Source organism: Leptonychotes weddellii, chromosome 13 (assembly GCF_054177405.1).
Source record: "Leptonychotes weddellii isolate Sample4059 chromosome 13, ASM5417740v2, whole genome shotgun sequence".
NCBI lineage: Eukaryota > Metazoa > Chordata > Mammalia > Carnivora > Phocidae > Leptonychotes > Leptonychotes weddellii.
This window is the reverse complement of record NC_138381.1, coordinates 73,941,395-73,948,034: the sequence shown is the minus strand read 5'-3', so window position 1 is coordinate 73,948,034 and position 6,640 is coordinate 73,941,395. Positions and strand designations below refer to the sequence as shown.

Genomic DNA, 6,640 nt, shown 5'->3' with positions numbered 1-6,640 from the left:
ATCCATTCCCCACAGAGGGATCCTGTTAAGATAAGTCCAACCACACCCCTCCTCTACTCTAAACACTCCCATGACTCCCTACTTGTCCCAGTATTAAATTCAGCCCTCCCCATGGCTTCCAAGTGCCCTTCCCCAACCTCTTCCCCCTTGCTCATTAAGCTCCAGCCACCCTGGCCTCCTTGCTGTTCCTCAAACACACCAGCCTTTGCCCTGGCTGTTCCGTCTGCCTGGAATGCCCTTCTCCTATCTTCACATGGCTGACTTCTCATCCTTCAGTTTCAGCTTGACCTTCAGTATGCAAGGCCCTCCCCCTGCAGTCACTCTCCTACACCCCAACCTGAAATTACCTGGGTCATCTTTGCCTACTCTAGGAGGGCAGGGGGTTTTTGCCTGAATTCCAGTGCCCGGCATGCAGTTGGTGTTCAAATACCTGTAGAATGAATCAGACAGTTATCTTCTGAAATCTCTCTACAGCCCCGTAAGAAGGGATCTGTTCATCAACCCGCATTCATAGATGTGGAAAATGGAGACAGAGAGGTTAAGTAACTTGCCCAAAGGCACAATGCTGTGCCCAGAGTCACAGGCTCCAGGCAACCAGCACAAAGGGGCTGATCCTGGGATGTCCCCACCCCATTAAGGCCCAAGGAAGAGCAATTTCCCTCATGGCTCAGCAGCCATCCTCCCCTACTGCCCAGATGGGGCCAGCCTGGCCCAGGGTCACCGGCCAGCACAGAACCCCATTCTGCCCATCGCCCTTACCTCCTCCAGCCCAGCAAAAAAAAAGGGAGAGGGAGGGCAGGAAGCAGCAGGGGTGCGGGCTCGTCTCTGGGAGGGCCTGGTCACCCACTTATCTCCTCACACTCATGCTGTTTTCCAAGAAGTTCAGAGTCCACTGTGGGTACTGCTGTTGATTCAACAGTCTTTGGCCAGGCAGGAAGCAGGAGAGAGCCTGGCCTCTCTCTGGTCCCAGGGCCAAGTTCTCCCCTCCACCTAAAGAATATCACTTCACCTTCCCTAGCCTGTTTCCTCATCTGTCAAACGGGCCATGGAGTGGGTTCGATGGGCTAGAATGAGGAAAACCCACTGGCAAACTATGGGAAAGGCACCGAAAGCACTGCCACTGCAAGCTGGGGTGAGCCTCATCTATAAAATGAGCATATTAATATCCATCCCTCTGGGAAGGATTGAATAAATCCGGAGGAGCCATTCTGCAAAATGTTTACCAGGTAGGGAGCGCTCAGGAAAGACGCTGTCCAAAAGGCAAATAATTAGCTCAAGGTCTCCAAGGACACAGCTGGCCCAGAACCCAGGACTCTGGAGAAACTGAGGCATGGCATTTTGGCATTCAATTCAAGAAGCCAGACCACAGGTGCTGAGATTGAGTCCAGCTGCCACAAGTGTCCCCAACAGTGGGCATGGGGGAGAGGGTGTGGCAGGTACAGGCAGAAAAACGTGCTGAGAACCCCGAAGAAGAGCGCCTCTCCAGCGGGGGCCAACAGGGACGCCAGGACCCCCGCCCCAGGCTCGAGGCAGCCCTGCTGCCCATTGCAGAGGCTGGTTCTCCAGGTCTGGCACTGCTCCTGGCTGCCCTCGTCCCCTTTGTGTCTGGTGTGTTCCTTAAAGGACAGCCAGAGCCCCAGATGAGGTGGTTCCCCGCAGAACGTGGGAGCCAGAGTTCCACCACTGGCGGAGGTCCCTTATGGGGCGGGGATCGTCGGCCAAGCTCGGTCCCTGGGGTACCTAATGGGTAAATTACCAGTGGCGTGTTATCGCAGATGGGCAGCTCTCTCCAGCAGAGGTCTCCCCAGACAGCCGGGGACCCCGAGGCCCACGACGGCCCCGAGCCCGGTCTCGCGTCCCCTCGCAGGGCCACCCGCAGGTCCCCCCTCGCCAGGCCGGCCTTACCTCGCCGTGCAGCCTAGGGAGGCGGCGGCGGCGGCGGGACGGGAGGCGCGGGGCCGGGGGGCCGCCCGGCCATGGCCCGGGACCCGCTCGGTTGCGGCGGCAGCGGCGGCAGCGGCGGCGCTTTGTCTCCGGGGCGGCCCGGCTGGCGCAGCCGCGGGAGAGCGCCACTCGGACGGAAGGAGGCGGGGGCAGCCGGACGGTCCACGACCCTCGGGCGCGCCCCTTTAACCCTTCCCAACCCGCCCGCGCCGGGGACGCCCCCGCCTTCGTCCCGCCCCCGGATTGGCCAGCGCCGACTCGACACGCCCCCTCGGTTCGACATGCCCCCGTTGGCCCGCCCTCCGAAACCACTCTTAAAGGGACCGCGCCTAACTCACCAATCCCCAGTGTCCTATCCCAGCAAAGAGGCCTAGGGCCCGGAGACCGAACGCGCTGCAAGGGGTAAGGACAGGCGGCGGACTTGCCTGGAAAAAGGATCTGGGGTCGTGGGCGGGACCAGTCGCTGCAGCCCTAGGCCTGAGTCGGAGCTCCTCCCTGGCTAGCGTTGCCAGATTTAGCAAATTTAGCTCCTAGCTAAATCTGAAAAACAACTCTGCTGAAAATTTGTAATTTATTGAAAAAAAAAAACACTATACAGCACATTTAAGGCGTTTTGACAAAGTCAGTAGAGGAATGTATTATATGCACAGGATGCCTGGCAACCCTTCCCCTTGTCCCAGTGAAGAGGGAAAGTCCTGGAGTTGGGAAGGCGTGGGTTCAGGTCCCACTGAGCCATTTGATTGCTGTGGGCCTTTGAGAAGTCACTTCATTTCTCTAGGTCTCTGTGTCCTCACCTGTAAAATAAAGACAGTCATCGAATATGAAGTTCATGGCACACAGTAGGTGCTTTCAGCAAACAGGAACTGCTGTTCTTTTTATTCCACCCAAAAGAACACAGTTCTACCTCGTGGACCTTTGTTTTATTTCCTGCTTTTGCTGCCACCATCCAGGACTCAGTCTGAGGACAAGAGAGGAACAGGACAGACCATGATCATGTATTCATCCTACAGCCTCTTACTAAGCACCTACTGTGTGCCAGGCACTCTTCCTTAATCAGTCAACAACTGAGTTCTGGAAATGATTTGTGCTAGGAAGACAATCAGCCATGGCAGTGAAATAGAAAGAATGGGAGTGAGATTTTAGACAAGGTGGTCAGAGAAAGTCTCTCTGAGGAGCAGAGACCTGAATAAAGTGAGGGAGAGAGCCATGTAGATGTCCAGGAGATTGTCCCAGGCAGAGGAAACAGCATGTGCAAAGGCCCTGAGATGGGACCATCCCAAGCATGTTTAAAGAACAGGAAGCAGGCCCAATGGAGCTGCAGCCAAGCGGGCACGTGAAATAATAATAGGAAATGAGGTCAGAGAGTATTGGTAAAGCCAGGCTGCTTAGAGCCTAATGGATCATAAGAAAGATTTTACTTTTACTCTGAGAAGAATGGGGAGCCATGAGAGGGTTTTGAGAACAGGAGAGGAACATGGTCTATCTTAGGTTCAACATGGTCCCTAGCTGCCATGAGAAGGATGGACTATACAGAGAAGGGTAGTGGCGAGAGACCAGGGAGGATGCTATTATAGTAGTCTGAGCAAGTGATGGTGGTCACTTAGAGCAAAGCAGAAGCACTGGGGGTGGAGAGGAGTGGTTAAATTCTAGAGCTTACCTGATAGGGAAGCCAGCACAGAGGAAAGTAGGACCAAGACCCACAACATGGAGAGAGACAGATACCTAAAGGTATCTGATAGTGGCTGAGCCCCTGAATCCACCTATACCTGATGCTGCTGTAATTCTTTAGCCAAGAAAGGCTAGCTGGCATTTCCGCAAATGTAGACACTCGCCAGATAAGGAAAATGCCAGGGACAAAGGCTTCTGGATCTTGATGTGGGGAAATTCTCCCAGAAATCTGTGAATCTGGTTCTCAGAGCCCCTCATGCAGCAGTTGGGGTTTGGCATGGGTGAAAGAGACAGAAAGCAGAAAGCAACCACCTGGCATCCTTTTTTTTAAAATTCCTTATTATTTATTTTAATTTTAATTGAGGTCAAATTCACGTAACAAAAAATTAATCATTTTATTTATATAAAAAAATGTTTATTTTTTGATTAATCTCTACAGCCAACATAGGGCTTGAGCTTACAACCTGGAGATCCAGAGTTGCATGCTCCACCAACTGAGCCAGCCAGCCAGGAGCCCCCCAAATTAACCATTTTATTTATTTTTTTTTAAAGATTTTATTTATTTATTTGAGAGAGAGAATGAGAGAGAGAGAGCAGGAGAGGGGGGAGGGTCAGAGGGAGAAGCAGACTCCCTGCCGAGCAGGGAGCCCGATGCGGGACTCGATCCCGGGACTCCAGGATCATGACCTGAGCAGAAGGCAGTCGCTTAACCAACTGAGCCACCCAGGCGCCCCCCAAATTAACCATTTTAAAGTAAACATAATATGTAGCATGGTGAGGGATGCCTGGGTGGCTCAGTTGGTTAAGCATCTGCCTTCGGCTCAGGTCATGATCCCATGGTCCTGGGATCGAGCCCCACATTGTGCTCCTTGCTCAGCGAGAGCCTGCTTCTCCCTCTGCCTGCCACTCTCCCTGCTTGTGCTCTTTCTCTCTCTCTCTCTGACAAGTAAATAAATAAAATCTTTAAGTATATATATATATATAGAGAGAGAGAGAGAGCATGGTGACTAGTTGATAACAGTTTGTATAATTTAAATTTGCTAAGAGAGTAGAACTTAAATGTTCTCACCAAAAGAAAAAAAAAAACAAAAAAGAAACACTAAAACACATTGATGAATGTGTTAACTAGGGGAGAGGAATCTTTTCACAATGTTTATATATATCAAATCATCATGATGTATGCTTTAAATATCTTACATTTTATTTTGTCAATTATACCTCAATAAAGCTGAAAATAAAGAAAGAAAAGAAAAAAGATACAGCTCCCAGCTTTAAAAAGTCACCAACACAGGGGCGCCTGGGTGGCTCAGTCAGTGAAGCGTACTACTCTTAGTTTTGGCTCAGGTCATGATCTCAGGGTCGTGAGATCAAGCCCCACATCAGGCTCCATGCTGAGTGCAGAGTCTGCTTCAGATTCTTTCTCCCTCTGCTTCTGATGTGCATGGTCTCAATCTCTCTCTCTCTAAAATAAATAAATAAATAAAATCTTAAAAAAAAAAAGTCACCAGCACAAAATAAAAGAAACAATTCAGTGACATTTAGTACATTCATGATGTTTAATCACCAACACTATCTAGTTTCAGAACCTTCCTGTCACCCCAAAGTAAAACCCCACATCCATTAGCAGTCACTCCCCTTTCTCCCCTCCCCCCAGCCCCTGGCAACCACCATTCTACTTTCTGTCTTTTTTTTTTTTTCATGGAAGTATAGTTGACAGACAATGCTACATTAGCTTTAGGTGTACAACATAGTGATTCAACAACTCTATACTTAGGCTCTGTTCACAAGTGTAGCCACCATCTGTCACCATGCAACATTATTACAATATTAGTGATTATACTCCCTGTGCTGTCCTTTTCATCCCTGTGACTACTCTTCCATAACTAGAAGCCTGTGCCTTCCACTCCTCTTTACCCATTTCGCCCATCTCCAACCCCCCCTCCCCCACTAGCAGCCACTAGTTTGTTCTCTGTATTTAGGGATCTCTTTCTGGTTTTTGTTATTGTTTATTTGTTTATTCATTTGTCTTGTTTTTTAGATTCCACATATAAGTAAATAAGTAAAATTGTATAATGCTCGTCTTTCTCTGTCTGACTTATTTCACTTAGCACTATACCCTCTAGGGTCCATCCATGTTGTTGCAAATGGTAAGATTTCAGTCTTTTTTATGGCCGAGTAATATTCTATTATGTATATACACCACATCTCTGGATGGACACTTGGGTTGCTTCCATATCTTGGCTATTATAAGTAATGCTGCAATAAATACAGGAATGCATATATCTTTTCAAATTAGTGTTTTTGTTTTCTTTGGATAAATACTTAGTAGTGGGATTACTGGATCATACTGTATTTCTGTTTTTAATTTTTTGAGGCATCTCCACACTGTTTTCCACAGTGGTTGCACCAATTTACATTCCCACCATCAGGAGAGTCCCTTTTTCTCCATATCGTCACCAACACATGTTATTTCTTGTTGCTGCTGTTGTTGTTGTTGTTTAATTCTAGCTATTCCAATGGGTGTAAGGTGATATCTCATTGTGGTTTTAATTTTCATTTCCCTGATGATGAGTGACATTGAGCATCTTTTCATGTGTCTATTGGCCATCTGTATGTCTTCTTTGGGAAAATGTCTATTTATGTCTTCTGCCTATTTTAATTGTATTATTTGGTTTTGGGGTGTTAGGTTGCGTGAGTTCTTTGTATATTTTGGATATTAACCCCTCATTGGATATATCATTTGGCAATATCTTCTCACATTCAGTACGTTGCTTCTACTTTCTGTTGCTATAGATTTATCTATTCTGGATATTTCATGTAAGTGGAATCACAATATGGGGCATTTTGTGCGTGGCTTCTTTCACTTAGCATAGTGTTTTCAATGTCCGTCCACATCACAGCATTTATCAGTACTTCCTTTCTTTATGGCTGACTCATATTTCACTGTACGGATACGCTACATTTTGTTTATCCTTTCATCCTTTGAGGGATATTCTGTCGTTCCCACCTTTGGCCGCTGTGAATAGCT

General features: G+C 48.3%; 1 protein-coding gene across 2 annotated transcripts in view; it reads right to left on the bottom strand.

The window, feature by feature from the left end:
• The window catches only part of PHETA1 (PH domain containing endocytic trafficking adaptor 1), a 7,049-nt gene extending 4,936 nt beyond the window's left edge, over window positions 1–2,113 (bottom strand). The window contains exons 1-2 of one of the 2 annotated variants that reach the window (XM_006751853.3): window positions 1,906–2,113; window positions 348–430 (exon numbers count right to left, since the gene is read on the bottom strand). The gene's annotated coding sequence lies outside the window, so the exon portion shown is untranslated. The other variant, XM_081802219.1, reaches the window with a different exon arrangement.
• Window positions 2,114–6,640: the final 4,527 nt, after the last annotated feature.